At 49.0% G+C, this 15941-nt stretch overlaps 5 non-coding genes across 5 annotated transcripts; 2 read left to right on the top strand and 3 right to left on the bottom strand.

The window, feature by feature from the left end:
- Positions 1-988: 988 nt before the first annotated feature.
- TRNAH-GUG (transfer RNA histidin (anticodon GUG)) lies at positions 989-1061 on the bottom strand. Its single transcript has one exon. It is a non-coding gene; the product is annotated as a tRNA-His (tRNA).
- A 148-nt stretch (positions 1062-1209) lies between these two features.
- Positions 1210-1293, bottom strand: TRNAL-CAA (transfer RNA leucine (anticodon CAA)). The gene has a single exon. It is a non-coding gene; the product is annotated as a tRNA-Leu (tRNA).
- A 2884-nt stretch (positions 1294-4177) lies between these two features.
- On the bottom strand, positions 4178-4260 carry TRNAC-GCA (transfer RNA cysteine (anticodon GCA)). The gene has a single exon. It is a non-coding gene; the product is annotated as a tRNA-Cys (tRNA).
- Positions 4261-12932: 8672 nt separating this feature from the next.
- TRNAV-UAC (transfer RNA valine (anticodon UAC)) lies at positions 12933-13005 on the top strand. The gene has a single exon. It is a non-coding gene; the product is annotated as a tRNA-Val (tRNA).
- Positions 13006-13917: 912 nt separating this feature from the next.
- Positions 13918-13991, top strand: TRNAD-GUC (transfer RNA aspartic acid (anticodon GUC)). Its single transcript has one exon. It is a non-coding gene; the product is annotated as a tRNA-Asp (tRNA).
- Positions 13992-15941: the final 1950 nt, after the last annotated feature.

The following is a 15941-nucleotide window of genomic DNA, read 5'->3' as shown; positions in this document are numbered from 1 at the left end:
GACATTCCAATGACCTTTCGGTCGTCGAAGCGCAACTGCAAACTCCCGATCAATTTTCATGGATGATTGGTGACATTGAAGAAAAAAGCCGAGGTTCCATCCACTACCAGATGAATGAGAATTCTGCGTGGGCACTCGGGTGTTTCACCTCATTTGATTTTCGATCCCTTGACACCAAAAATACCGCCGCGTTCGGATGGAAACGCGTGGTAGCGTTTTCGCCACGGAGGTAGGAAACGCCTTAGTTGAGAGAGATGAAGAACGGTAGGCGTTTTTCCCGAGGCGGACAAAGAAGTCTGAGAAAGCGCTGGGAACCCCTTTCATTAAAGTGCCATTCTCTTGTAGAAATTTCGTTGTGCCGGCACTTACCTCGCCTAGGGGCCTCTTCAGTCCCCGGGCAAACGGGTTCTCAGAGGGGATCTGGCAGAAATGGATAATTTCATATATGATGGGTGGGCTGGTGGTAAAGTCTTTAACTGGATTGACTGTTCCAGGTTCCGTAGCTTCACCTCTTCCCAAAAAGAAATTGAAATCTGCTAAGAGGAATGGAATGGAATGGAAGTACCAAACTTATACTCCGAAACGATATGAGCTAGGAGTTCGAGATTCCTCTTGAAAACAGAATCCCAGCGGTTCCCCCGGCGTGGGGGGAGTGTGTAATCCTAGCGGAGCTAAGATCACAGCGCGTGATGTTGCGTGGAAGCTTGTTGCCCACTACCCCATGCCCGGGATTCCGATCCCGGCCCCCCGTCGGTTTTTTCGAATCTCTGGCCACAACCAAGAAATAGGACATCAAGGCAATCCACCAATCAATCCCCTTGCCCGGCTTCGGTCTACAGCTCGGCCTGGCTGAACGTCTTGGTTGGCGTTGATTGGTCTTCTGTTTTGGGCTTCGACCGAAGGTTCTCATCCTCCTTCGAACTCTATTTCGCTATGAGGATAGCAGCGCAAAGTAGTCGGGATTCAAGCGTTGGGATGATGTGTTTTTGGCGAATAACGGGATTCGAACCCGTGTTTTCAAATTCACAATCTGACACTCTGACCCATTGAGTTATACTCGCCCTTGGGGCTCCCCGCAAGCAAGCCCCAAGGGCCCGCCCAACAAACCAATTCAGACACGCCCATACTCGCTATCGGATTCGAACCGATAACCCTTGAAATGGAACAGATTCGAAGTCTGTCGTGTTTACCAATTTCACCAAGCAAGTATGCTCACTATCGGACTCGAACCGATAACCCTTGAAATGGAACAGATTTTGAGTCTGTCGTGTTTACCATTTTCACCAAGTGAGCAAACGGGGGAAGCAAAGCTCCGGGGGCGGAGATCAGAATCTCTTGCTGCTCCGCCCGACCCACCCGGGCCCCCGTCCGCCACTTTCTTCTCTAGACACCCCGGCTCCGCTAGACGGAGCTTGCTCTGGCTTGGCCGGACCTGCGGTTCTTTACCGAGGGCGGGAGGGATTGAGGCGACCATGCCGACCTGGAGCAGCAGCCCCCTGTAGCTGGCTTGAGGTCGCCCACGCTTTCTCGTGTTTATCAACCCTTTCGTTTTGCCTCCTCTTTACCGATTCATACCAGTCCATCTACGATCCGAGTAACCTTTTTGCCGAGTGTGCTTGGCGCAAAGCCCTTTTTCCTGAACGAGATATAAAAACTCGGATTCTTATTATTATTATTGGATTACTACTATTCTACTATTACTGTCATTCCCAATTGATATTATCATCAGATTCCCATTATCCTTATCACTATCGGATTATTAGAATTATTGCCCTATTCCTGGCAAGGCGGAGAACCCGGGAAGAAACCCAATCCTTTGGTCCCTACCTTTGGCCTTCATCCTTTACTAGTATTGGAGCGAAAAGTATTGACCCATACTTTAGGTAGGTCACGGAGTGAGACCTCGATTTGTTGAGAGGGCCACTTCTCCCGGGGAACCGGAGGGAGGAGGAGTTCTGTTTCGTTGAAACGATGCCCTACAGGCACTAACCTGAAGGGCTGGCAAGTGCCCCGGAGGTGCACCAAGTACCTACCCCGGAGACCTACGGAGAGGTAAGTAGCCCGATTGCCAAACCGACCTACGGGTAGCCCCGGGGGGCTGTCAAGGTAACCCGCCCGAAGGGAAGGGCAACAAGTAACCCAAGGGGAGTGTGGGGGTAGCCCCGCCTCGCAGGCGGGGTGGTAAGGTAGCCCGGTGGCCCCGGGATGAAGCGCTATCCCGGGCCGGCTCCCAGGACCCCCGCTCGCCCCTATGCTATGGGGGGCCTCTCTGTGCCGGGGAGTCCCCTTGTGGTTGGCTTTGCAGGTCGGCCTGCCGGCTCCCCTCTCGGGGTATTGAAAATTACTCGACCGAAGGGAAGAGGCCCGGAGTAGGCGGGTCCAGCTGGTTTTGGAAGCCGGTTGGCTAGAAGCATATTCCTGGGCTTCGACTCGATTTCTATCGATTCCCTTCGATTTCCGTCTTGGTGATGTTCCCCATAGAAGCATGTTTGATAAGCGCTTGTTTCGATTCCCGTGATTCGGGGCGATCAGCAGAGGCCGGGTCTTTCTCTTGTTATGGAGTCGGAGCATTGTGGGATAGAATTTCTATATGGAAGGCCTTCAGTGATCAGTTTAGTTCGACCTCGCGTTGGCATCGACCACTGCTCATCAATTGCATCGACACTACGAACCACGAATTGCATCATCAAGTAATAGTTGTGGTAGTTAGCCTAAACTTCTCAAACTCACTCCTTGGCCTAATAGGCTGAATTGATGGGAAGGCCTAACTGTTCAAATTATTGGTGATTCAGGAAGTCCTTGTTTGTGCTGTTTGTGGATGAGGTCCATATTGATCGTTTAAGTGCAGGTTTTCCGTTTTAGTCGGATACCTCCATGTTAGTGAGCCATGGTTTTGCTAGAGCGAATAGGCGTCTACGGCTATAACCGTCATCCAGCCTTTCCTAACGTCATCTGAGCAAGGGAAATCTTGATTTCCCAATTTACCGGGGGGTGGTTTAGAGATTAAGATCCTAGCCATGAGGATAGAATAGCTGAGGGCTACGAGGTGGATCGTTAGATGAACCGATAGGGAACATCTAGGAGGGTGTGGATCTGACGATCGAGAGAGTGGGACAGAAGCCGGGTAGGATATAAGCTATCTTTTTCACCCTGTTAGCCAGGGGTTAGCAGTATTTAATGGAAAATTGGGTAAAAAGAAAGAAAGTTCCTAGCTGTTCGACCCCATAGGTTGGAAGCTGTATGCTTCCGGCTCGAAGCTAGAAAAGGAGGATCATGGAAAAGCTGTATGTCGGAAGTTGGATCCTGGCTGAGCTGTTCAGAAAGACCGATTCGTAGGGAATGTGCTGATCGAAGGCTTTATCCAGAGATCGAATGGTAGGCATAGAGCATTTCGTCGCCCGAGAGGCAACTACGTGGTCGAGATATACATTGCTGCTGGGATTGAATTCCAGAAGGTTCCTTGGAGAAGCCGAAGCCTTGCTCTCGGGGGTATCCTTTCTGGCCGGTGCACATCGCTCGCTCGCAGCGCAGGCCAAGGATCTTTGCTTCTAGCCAACCTTGGGCCAAGGATCGGATCTTCCCGTTGCGTGGCTGCCCCGATCGCATAGCTTGCTTTCGACAACAAATAGGAATTCCCGTCGTAATGAGTAGGCTGGTTTATGAAATCCGAGATCCGAGGCACACTCCGCCCTAGAGCTATACACGCGCACAGGCCAACACTTTTTTCTATTCTATTCTATTCTATTCTATTCTATTCTATTCTATTCTATTCTATTCTAAAGGTCATTCAAACCAGAACAGAAACCAAATGCGGGCAATTTACAACGCAAGAAAGACAACTCGACTTTGGGGCACTCCGACAACCACCGGCACCATCGGGGAATCGAACGAAGAGAGTTCGTCCGCTAGGTGTGGTCGAACTGAGGCATGAGGGATATCAAGTAGTTACAACATTAGAGACCAGACATTCGCGTTCGCGGGATGACAGCGATCAAACTTCCTCGCTTCACTCAGTAATAGGAATCATAGGATCCTCCTCCGCAATTTCTTTCACTTGGTCAATCAAATAAGGGCTGGCCGGGGCTGGCTGGTTAGATATTGGATGTTCGAGCTTCCCTCCCCGCTCCCCTCTCATTCTTCGGTTGCTTCGCTTCTCTTTCCTAATTTGCTTCGGCATTGGGAGAGGCAGGATTCGAACCTACGTAGAAAACCTTCAACAGATTTGCAGTCTGTCGCTTTTAACCACTCGGCCACTCTCCCAGTAAGCTTCGACCTTCTGAGCCGAGATCGCGAGACATTGATAAATCGGTCAATCCACACGTCCTAACCCGTTCCAATGGACTAATCAAACAAGTAGAAGTTCGAGGAATCAAACAAGTAGAGGCATTCCCCAACGGTATATGATCCAATGTGCACTTTCTGCATCCTACAGGACTCGAACCTGTGACCTTCAACTTAGAAGGTTGTTGCTCTATCCAACTGAGCTGAGAATGCTGTACATTACTAACCACTTCGCGAAGAAAGAATGGGAAAGATGGGTACCTTTTAATTAATTAACTTTTTAGTCTCCATTCCTTATATACTACAACCGGACCGCCGCGAACACTGATAAACGCGCGTTCTGAACAAGCAGCCACTGGGGGTGACATAGACATATGTATACTTCCATATCTGTATGTCAGTTATTTCGGCCGTCGGCTGGGCGGCATTGAAGAGATCGGGAGTCAAGTCTGAATAGCGGTAACGAATTTTCGTTACCAATCTCGCAGTAAAAAAGCAAACGAAGATTATCGTATAATAATCCATGAATATTCGAAAAAGCGTAGCCATTCATATTACACCTTTTACTTAATAACCACCTGCGAATTGATGACCTCCTTGTGGGGTTGGTAGCGATCGAACAATCAAAGGCTAAGTACCAGCTGTATTTGCACTTTCTCTGTTCGGTGCTTTTGTCGTTAGCACTCTTTTGTTCATTAATCAAGCGTGTTCGTTCCGTCCGGGCATCCTAGTAAGACGCGGAACACCCGATCCCATTCCGACCCCGATATGTGAAAGGCGTTTTCTGCCATATGTACTGAGAATTATCGGGAGACGTGGTTGACAGCCCGGACCCTCATGCACACTCGTGCTGTTTGTCACTAAACATTCGAAAAAACGAATCACAAACACCCTTTAATTTAATTCCCGAGAGGGGAATGAATTTATGCCGACAATGATGAGGGAGGGTTTTGATGGGGCCCGACCCTTTTTCCCATGAAAAAAAGCGAGATAGATTAAAATTGGTAAATCGATCGGCTGAAAGCCGAACGTTTGCGGTTCGAACCCGTCTTGCCTGCCTCGGTTTTGCACCTTCCGTACAATTGAATGGTCATTTGGTGGCGCTAGCCATTCTCCAATTTTGGGCTTAATGCTGGTATGTGGCATTTATTGACCGATTATTCGTTAGAGATGGGCCTTTTTGAAACTTTTTTTAAGCACCAGAAGCCTGCTGCGAGCACAACCAAGATTCGCAGCGGAATTTTTATGTGTGTTCCTGCTAGTGAGAGAATTTTCAGCTGCGGCGAAGTGTCCGCTAGCAGCATGGTGGGCGGACCGGGGCCGTTTGGCTTTTGCCAGCAGTGAAAGCATGAATCGCCTACATTAGTAGCGGGGTCGTCGGGGTAGCGTATGATCTACGCTATCCCCTTCGGCCCCCCCGGGGCTCGTCGTAAGTTATTGCTTAGATGGCAAAATCCCCCAAAACCCTTGATCCTGGCTCAGAATGAACGCTAGCGATATGCTTAACACATGCAAGTCGAACGTTGTTTTCGTCCTTACGGGGCCACCAACCGCAAAGCCGGTTCCCCCCCTTGGTGGTTGGCTTTGCCTTCTTCTTAGGCAAAAAAAAGTGGTTTGGATTCGGTGAAGCGAAGCGTTTTCTGCTTGGTGGGGCCCCCCCCACCCCCCAAACAGAAGTGTACCACCGGCAGGATCCGCCCCGCCTTTGCTTGTCTTGTCAAATGCCCCACGTGAGAACAGTTGGAAACAAAGTGGCGAACGGGTGCGTAACGCGTGGGAATCTGCCAAACAGTTTGGGCTTTTTTCTCTGACCGGGGAAACGCGAAGCGCAGAAGGTCTTCCGACCGTCTTAGCCTTTGTTCGTTTCGCTAACCAAAGTGCTTGTAGCTCAATTGGATAGAGCACCAAACTACGGATTTGGGGGTTGAGAGTTCGAATCTTTCCAAGCATGGGTCGAAAACAACGCGTAGCGTTTTCACAGGGAAGCGCGCAGCGCCCCGCCTATCGATCAACAAAGGAACGTCGATAAGTCATCAAAGTTTCAAGTCAGTGGTTCCAATCCACAACGAAGCCGCGGAGAAAGCTATAGCGCTTTCTCCGCTCCGCACCCGGCTCTGGTTCCGCTGGCGGAAATAGCTTAATGGTAGAGTATAGCCTTGCCAAGGCTGAAGTTGAGGGTTCGAGTCCCTTTTTCCGCTTGCAGAATTACGTCCTACGGCCACTCGGGTTTTGTTCCTGACGTTTATCAGTTTCTCGGGTTGTGGCCGGAGGGTTCCGGTTGGGCCGAGGTTTCCGAATTTCATAAGAATTCCGCCATCAAAAAGATCATGCAAGAAGGCAGTATCTTCCAAACAAATTCCATAATCTGCGAATCCAGCTTTGCCCCGCCACATCCTTCCTGCTTCGTATAATCCAACCAACCAACGGCAGGGACTTCATCAACCTGGCAGGAATTCATCGATCATCAAAGAAAGCCGGCGAAGCGCAGCGACCGAAGCAAGCGATCCTTGCCCAAGGCCTTGGTTGAAACAAGTCCTCAACCCTTAGCGAAGTGTTAACCGGATCAACACCTCAAACCATCTTAACGGTGAGGTAGTCATTCCAGCCTTTACTTCGCCGAATGGGATGGTTAAATAATACGGCGAAGCCTAGAAAGTGGAAGGCTCAAAGTAAGCCTTCCACTTCGTTCGCTTTGCGAACTACTTGCTAGCCTGCAAGCCAAGAAGATCCCACATCGAAGCTACGGAGACCGGTCGGTTGATGATCGAATTGTCTCCAGTGTTTGGATGCAGGACGAAGAGACCTGTGCGCCCTTCAGCCTCGGGATCTGGAATTTGATGGTGAGCGTATTGGCCTAGCCTTGTGAGACTCGTCCAATGGCAAAGGCTAAAGGCGCGCCCGCCCCTTTCTTTGTTTTTGTCGGGTAAGCGCTACGCGCAGGCAAAAAGGCATAAGGTATATTGAGTATTTTCTAACTGTTATATACCTCATCAGGAGGTAGGATGGTACCTATAGCTGAGCTTAAGCTCGCCTGCCTAGCAGCCTTATTCCCGGAGAAAAAAGCGCAAGGCGTTTGCCTCGCCGGCGGCGTTTGAGGCGAATAGCCGCCTTGCCAGCGATTAAGGCAAATAATATATTACGTATGAGTTGAGATATGTATTACATACGTGATACTGATCATATACATATCAAAAGAGAACAGTAGGAGTTAGCTATTCGATTGCTCCGCCAATGATTTACGATATTGAATAGCCATTTCTTCCTTCTGTTCTGGGGAAGGCAGTGTCTCTCTATTTCATTTCTATGGGGAGATTTTATAGAATTATAGTGAGGTTCAGGGAATACCACAGCATTGGGTTTTTCATACTCGACCTCCGAATAGTGTGGATAATAATAGTCCAGATAATGAAAATAAAAAGGAGAAGTTTTTTTCCTCTCATAATGGAAGAGGGGATACTTTTCAGGTATCCAATAACCTTTATGACTGAAAGGATAATGGGAAGAATCTTTATAAATAGAGAGATAGGAGGGAAGTCTCGAAGGAGATCATTTTCTTTATTTCAGTTATTCTGTCGATTTTCTAATTCGTTCCCTCTTTTCTTTATACCATGCTATGTCTGGTTTGATAGGATCTCAAGAAGCTTCTTTAATAGGTGTGGGATCACCGCAGGGTACTGTAGAACCAGGAATATTGACTATTTTGGGATTGGCATAAATATGTTTATGACTTGTTGGCTACCTGGCTTATAAAATATGTTCACGAGAGGGAATACGAACCGGAATAACGTCCGATCTTTTTTCTAGAAAGGGTAGAAGATTGATGTGTTTCCCTTTAATAGTTTTTAGTAACGGTTTGAGCTTTTACATCTTTCCCTTCATGAGTAATCCGTAAGAGGGGGACGACTTTCACGAAGTATGTGATTTTTCGGAGAAATCTTCAGATTTTCGTCTTTTGGATGGTTTTTTCCGGAGCTCCTTTCGAAAGGAGGGAAACCCCAAAATTAGGTCGGCCAAATTCCCAGATTTCCCTCTTTTCCATGATTTTTTCAGAAGCCTCTCCCTCCGAATAAGGGGAAATCCCCACTCCCGAATAAGGGCTCTCTTTCTCGGATTGAGTCTTTTATGCCGAACATTTTCTCCTATTTGACGACGAATTTTAGATCCTGATGCCGACGTATTTGTTTCTGTCCATTATCTTTCCGTCTTTGATATTCATGACAGTTTGTGGTGTTTGGGCAGAGAACGCTTGGCGTTTTCCGCGTTGCCACCTTTTCCGCGCTTGCTTGGAAGTTTCGAATGCATGAGCATAGCCCGTATGCACGGGAGCTTCGAATGCATGAGCATAGCCCGTATGCACGGGAGCCCCTTTCCTTCCTGCGCTACAGCCGCTTCCCGAGCTTCTTGCCCGCGTTGCGGCACCCGCTTTTCCCTTGCTTGGAAGGGGTTCTCTTCGTTTTTCAACCCAATCACTTTCAGAATGCTATGGATTTTCGGAAGACTATCAAAAGGATACGCGAGAATAGGCAAATACAAAATCTTGCTGCCAAAGGCTGCTGCCAGAGCCTCATTTTTCCCATCTCTAATTCCATGGGGTTCTTCCGGGGAACCGATGGCGCTTAGCCCGGACCAACCCGAACCGAGGGTCCCTCCCCCAACCCCGAAAAGGTAGGAATCTGTTCAAATCTGGTATCGGCGGACGGTCGGGGATCTCTATGTCGGGTGTTTGGTCTAACCCCTCACCTGGCCGAAGGGAACCTCTCAGCAGCAACAGATAGATTTCCGTTTCGCCTGCAAAGCGCGAGGCTGGAATCGTTCTTTGGAGAACACTTAGCCCAAGGTTGGGAAGCTTGGATCCGGGGTACCTCGTTTGAGGTCCCGTTCGCGACTTCTGCCCACCGGGGGATAGACGCTCGCGGTTCTGGCGGCGAAGTGGTAACCAAAACCTATCCGAAAGGATGGAGTTTCGAGATTGGTCAGCCTCTTGGGGCTTACTCGTCTTGGCCTTGCTTTTCTTTGTGCCACCATATGGTGGTCCGAATCGCAGCCAGGAGATCCGGTTATAATAGGATCTTCAGAAATTCTGGTGTACTGGGAGACGACCCAGTAATAGGTGGCCGCCGGGTGGCGAATATATATCGTTGATTATGCCCCGTATAGATGTCACTATCAATTCGAGTAGGAGCCAAATATCTAATAATGGTTCTTACGAATCTGCCAAACGATTTATTTGGCGGAACATTGATGTGTCGCCTATCTCTCCTAAGTGGATAACCGCCGTCCGTAGATCATCGGCGATAACTTTATCCCCACTGGTGGAGAGGCTCCGGGAGTACCGTGAGGTACGGATAGCCGAAACTTATCGACTATTCGGAGCCGGGTATAAGGTGCTTGTTAAGCCCCCCAGACACGGGCGTTGGCTTCGGCACAAAATAATGATGCATTCACCGTCGGGACCTTTTCCGATCCCGTTGCAGTGGTGGCTGTCTATTGGTCAGACAAGACCACGTGACGCATCACATCAAGCGCTTCTTGGCGGCCATTAGGCGTTGGGAAGAGTGGAAGGTTGACTTCCGGAACATACCGATACTCATCTCAACGAATGGGTCCGGGACGGGAGAAGTACGTCCTTTCGTCCTGGGTAAGACAATGGACTGACTATCTCTCACCGAGACTGGTAGAGATAATGGAAAGGGGACACTACGACGTGTCGGTGTGGTGGAAAGCGATTAATGTCGTTCCCACATCACCGGATTATCCGAGGGCTGTGAAAAACAGTCAGTCAAAGGTATGGAACTATGTTCCGCATCTGGGATGAGGTTTCCGCACCGATACGGGGTCCACGGGTGCTAGATGAGGCATCATCTGGCATCAAGCCTTGGGTCACCCAGAAAGAGCAGGAAAGGCTCGGATGGGGGTAGGGGGGGAGGATGAGAATCGGCGGTTGGCATCCGGTTCAGTTCGGAGAAGAAGGGTTGGCATGTTTATGTGTTCCGCACGTCAATATCGAAATCCACGTGTCCCTTGAGATGGGCAAGAAAATAAGGCTGCAGGGAGTGCAGTTCAGAATTGACGAACCGAAGGCAGGGATAATCCCTGAAGAGAATACACGAGAAGCGTCTGGGAATTGTGTATTCTAGAAGGGTAGTGGTCTAATCCACGGCAACCACTAACTCCTCCTGAAGGCTAGAGAGGGGTAGGGAACGAAAAACTACTGACAAGGTTATTCAGATTTCCACCCTCTTGATCAACTACGAAGAAGAAAACATGACAAATAAACGGAGTCTTGCTATCATGCTCACGGTGATAGGTTCCTAGAGTCAACCGGTCTCCGGGGGCTACGGCCAGAGGTAGAGCAACGATCGTTGGGCAGGCTCTATGGCTGGTGTGGATGGCGAAGGGAAAGGGTCCGAACGCCCGTAAGGGTGGTTCGCCTGGCTGCGTCGATCAGAGGTAGTTCCGAATGGGACCATCCAATTCGGCTGGTAAACGCCTAAAAAGACGGGACAGTTGTCGGGAGAGACCTTGCGGGCTTTTTTAACTTGTCAAATCTCTTTCGAGAAACGGCTAGTTCTAACTCCGGACCAGCGGCAGTTGAAGCTTACTCGGGAGCATCATAATATTAATGATCAACTCCCACTTCGCATCGAGCGGATTAGATTCTTGATTTGCTAGATTGGCTAGAAGGTGCTTCTAAGGCCGAAGAGAATAGGGAATAGTTGGGTTTTCGGGTTCTCTATCTGTTTCATAAACAATGGCTAATGAGCCGAGCACCTCGAACCCGCTTGACGAGAGAGATCCTGGAAGATCGAAGATCGACCGACCCCTGATAGATTACGCGCGACATCGAAGGCACTTGGCACGATAGCTTCTTTCTTTGATGAGCTGGCCGAAGGGCAGCAAGGGAGTTAGAAGCTGGTCTGAGGTCGAAGACCGAAGGTCCAATACGAGATGGAGCTGAAAGCAACATCGAATGAAGGCATTGAGATTGGATGCTGCTGGGAGATCTTTGCTCGACCTACCCCCCGCCTAATGATCGAGGGAGCTGAAAGCGACTGAGATCGTAGGGTTTGTTTGCCAAAATAATGGGAATGGTCGATCACTTCGAGGCGAAATAAGAAAAATTGTTTGTTGGCTCTCCGAATAAAACATGATAAGAAAGAATGCCTTTTTGAATGAAATGGGTTGTTTGGCTTTGTCGAATCCAAATGGGGGGACACGAAGCAGAGGCAATCGACGCTGAGCGAATGAATTCAAACCATTTGTTTGCCAATAAAATTCTAATTTCATGAAGAAATTGCTTATTTATTGACCCGAATGGCTGAAAGAAATGACCAAATTGGATGAATAATTCGCCCCAGCAGAAGCTAAAGGGCTATCCGACTTGGCTGGGTCGATCTCTGATACTCCAGCATCTCTGCTCCCTACCGGCACAAGATGAAATATCTCGGGATTAAAGCCGAGAGAGCCAGAGAAAAACGTATAGAATGTGCTCTTCCCCCTGTTGGACTAGGATTATTGCGAAATCGGATTATTGTTATCTGTGCTAGTCAATCATGAAAACAGAGCGATCTGTATTGATCTATAAATTTGCGTATTATAATGGAGCCACGACTGATTTGACCTTTTTCTTCCGCTTCAGGAGAATAGTTCCAATGGTAGAACAATGGTCTCCAAAACCAAAGGTTAAGGGTTCGAATCCCTTTTCTCCTGATTACCTAGCTCGGTACGAAGAGGTTGCGTTTCTTTACCACAGACAAGTATCATACTGGATATGGGGCACATAGCGCTGGGAAGGTCCAGAAAGATATACAAGGACCAGCTATTGCCCGGTTCGACAGGGCCCTAGTAGAGGTAACCAAGGACAAATGGGCCTCAGCCGCCTATTCTTATTTCCCCCAGTCGTACAAGTTCGAGATACTGGCGTAGCAAAAGTGCGTATCATTTGGGTGGCTAAGGGCACCTCTCTAGGCTACCTCCGGCCGGCCATCCGGGCCATAACAACAAATCGGAGGCGGTTCGCCCTTGGGATATCTTTTCCGCTTTTAGCTCCTCCATCTCTTGTGCCGGACGGGAGGGAAGGACGGTCAATTCCGAAAGATTTTCCTTCCTTTGCCTAAGATTTGGCCGTTTCTCCATTTCCGCCATTTCTTGTTTTGGAAATGGGGGTACTTGTTGGTTCCCTAACGGGAACCCCAGCAACTCAGCGCTTTATCTCCGGAGAAGCGCTTTTGCGCGCTTCGCTTCGAGGGTTATCTCTTTCCGGAGCGCGTTTCGCGCCCCGCACGCCATTTCTCTCGGGAATCGGGGAAGGGAATCTCGCGGCCCTCTTCTTCAACCGGAAGCCAGGCCACTTATCCACCACTTCGCTCTAACTAAAAGGCCGAGGGATGGATGCACTTCAATGGCGCAGCGACTCAGGGCACAAAGCGATGAATTACCGGTAGGGATATGTAGTAAGATAAAGCGTCGAGCGATCAATGGAAGAACACCATCGAGAAACGCACCACTCATGGTGTGCTCTTTGATAGTTGATGATCTGGCAATTCCAAGCAAGAGGGCCGGGGGGACGAGAGGACCTTGCCCGAGGGGGGACTCGATACGGGCCGGTAGGCACCGTAGAAGGAAAGGGAGGGCTGTGAGCCCCCTGCAGAGGGTAATTAGCTCAGTTGGTAGAGTGCCTCGTTTACACCGAGAGAGTCAGCGGTTCGAGTCCGTTATTACCCAAGGTTGGTTTTCCAAACCAAACACTGTAATTATGAATTGAATCCGGCGTATGGTTTTCAAATCCACTAATTTGATTGATGGTGGTACAACCACGGGAATCCCGGAAGGGGCAGAAGGAGCGAGCCCGCTTTATCCGCATGACGAAGAAGAAAAAGCTGAATAATACTTGCAAAAAACGTTATCACAGTTGAATGAGACGGAGGAAAGTGGCAGGCAGCCATCCACTTCGTGTCGTGGATGGCTGCCCGCCACTTTCTTCTCACAAAGCTTCACTGCAGCTCCATTGGCTACACGAGCGCAGCAGACGCTTTGTGTAATTCATCCACACCTGCGATTTCTCCTTCGGACTGCATCGCAGGTGTGGAACCACTAAAAGCTTGACAGATGGAGGCAAGGTTCGCAGAGAACGTGAAAAACGAGCAATTCTTTCTTTCTTGGAAACCGAAGAAAAAGAAGGTGCGCTGTCGCATGGCGTTTTCTTGGTTTATGGTACAATTCAAACTACTAGATGGTCATGAAATCTGTGGACCTTTCAATTCAATTGAAAAGCGTTGGGCGAGCGGCAGGGCGTGGCTCCGCTTGCTGCATAGCGAGTAAAGGCCGGGGGGCGGCTGGCTTCGCCTAAAAACCGATCCGAACTTGCAGATTGTGCCATTACTACTACGAGGCCCTCGAAATGCGACAAGACCACGGGTTGACCAACCTTCCTACTGCCACCGCCTTCAGGTGCGAAGCAGGGAGCCCTAGCCCCCGCCCGGCGCTGCGCGGGCCCGCCACGGCGGCCACTCACTTCATTTTCCTCGAAAGCCTCGTTCAGGCGGAAGATATAGTTTCAACCTTCGGATCTCTACTGGCATAGCCGTGCCGAGTGGAAAGATCCCGATGAAGAATCTACGATGATTCATGACGTTTGGGAAAATAGCTTAGTTGGTTAGAGTGCTGGTCTGTCACGCCAGAAGTCGCGGGTTCAAATCCCGTTTTTCCCGGTGAAACTTGAATCAGATTTCCTACAAGCAACGTCTCTGGGAAAAACCCAGTCTTGACTGCTTCTCGAATTTTCTAAAATTTAGTAATGACACGAGTTATTCTCCCTCCGATGGTCCACCCCGCCAAATTCCGTCCGGGAGGGATGGAAGGAGAATGGGAATCGGGATGATGCTCCGGAAGATGGGAATTATCCGTGCAACGATGCTCCGAAGCGTGGTTATTATCCGAAAGAAGGGAGGGAACCTTCGAAATTTACTAATTAGGGAGGAATGACAGGGAAAAGGGCGACTCCGTGGGATGTCTCGATAACAGAACTGACGGGATTGTACGTGGGTATAGTATCGATGAACATATTAAGAATTTCGCTACGACGCAGGGACTTTCCGAACAACTTTGGGATTTGAATGCGAATGATTGGGAGAGTTGGTTAGGCTGTTTCGACAAGTACAACCTGTCATTGGAGGTGTGGCAAAAAATTGCACCGCAAAAAAAAAGGGAGATTCGATATCGAAAATTTGAATGGATTCAGAGGGATCGGGGGAAGCTTTCTCGCTGAGCACGAATATGTCCTTCGTGAGAAACGAAACGATTATTCCATCTATACCGAAACCCCGTTCCTCAACCTAAAGTTGTGTTTTTTTGCGGTTTGGTGATTTTCTCACCAAACCTGAAATGGGAGTTTATAGATCATTTGAGTTTTTACAAATCGGAAGATTAAGAACATGAACTTCTCAAATAGCTACACCTGGTTCTGGGCCGGTTGATGCGAATACTATCGGAGGAGGAGCGGGATGTGCTAGTAACGGAATACCCATCATGGGTAACATAGTCCGAGCAACACTGGAAAATGTGACTAAAGTATAACCAGCCACTTTATTGGCAAATAGACATATTCCTAAGCCCGATGCACGAAAACCGAGAAGAATCGACTCGACTTTTATTCGATAATTCAGACAGGGATTTCACCACCGAAAGTCCTACCACAAGTAGAATGGCTAAGTCCTTAAAAACACCCAGCGGCGAGGTAACCGTGAAAGGAAAAACAGGGCCGAAGGATTATCATCCATCTCAGCAGCCGCGGAGAGCTCCTCCTGATCCGCGGGCAGATTCTGCTACTTCAGTTTCATGGGCAGCGTCATCGTATGCATCCGCATAGGTTTCGTGGACCTGAGCTCCTTTCGCCGCAATTTCCCCCATGGCTTTCTTTTGTTAACCCCCCCTTCCCTTCTGAAGTGTCAGCCAACTCCTATAATCCTCTTTCCTCCCCTTCCAAGAAAACCATGCTTGGTTGGATCAGTGTGGGCTGATGTTTTGTCCCACTGGAAAAGCCGCCGAATTCGTCACCAACTGGAAAGCGGAAGCGACTCACTGTCTCGTCTCATTCTCGGAGGCGGGGATGCTCTCAAATAGCTAACAGTGCTTTCGACTAAAGTTCCATTTCCTGGCACGACGGAGCTTATACTGTTTATTCGTGCAACGGTGCACGACGCTCTACCATCCCATTTAGAAATGATTCCGCAACCATTTGCGTACTTGAACGCAAACTGAATAGTAGTAATTCATGCTATTCCTCGAACTCAGACCACAGAGCTTCCTAAGAACTGGGAAAATGCTATGAATCTGTTTAAATAGCTTCGCCTCTTGCCCTAAAAGTCGCTCCGAAAATGTCACTTAAAGTCTTTTAACTGGGGGAAACAAAACCCACTAGACGAACAGCTACTAATACCTCCTCGTTATATACTGATATTCATTCCGAACTCGAAACACTAGAGATTGAAATAGCAAATAAAATCAATTCGCGCGTAAATCGTACTTATATTCCGTTGCTCTTCCCCGTCCGTTCTTGATATTTATGGCAGTTTAAAGGCTGGCAAAAGAAAAGGGCTAACCGCATTTCTGGACTTGTGCCGAGGGAGAAGGTTCCTGCTGGCCGGTTTCTTTCCTCATCA

The sequence above is a fragment of the Dipteris shenzhenensis genome, unplaced genomic scaffold, assembly GCF_047967505.1.
Source record: "Dipteris shenzhenensis isolate YYH24624 ecotype China unplaced genomic scaffold, Dip_SZ_1.0 scaf0068, whole genome shotgun sequence".
Lineage (NCBI taxonomy): Eukaryota > Viridiplantae > Streptophyta > Polypodiopsida > Gleicheniales > Dipteridaceae > Dipteris > Dipteris shenzhenensis.
The sequence above is the reverse complement of the archived record's forward strand: the minus strand, read 5'-3'. Positions and strand labels throughout refer to the sequence as shown.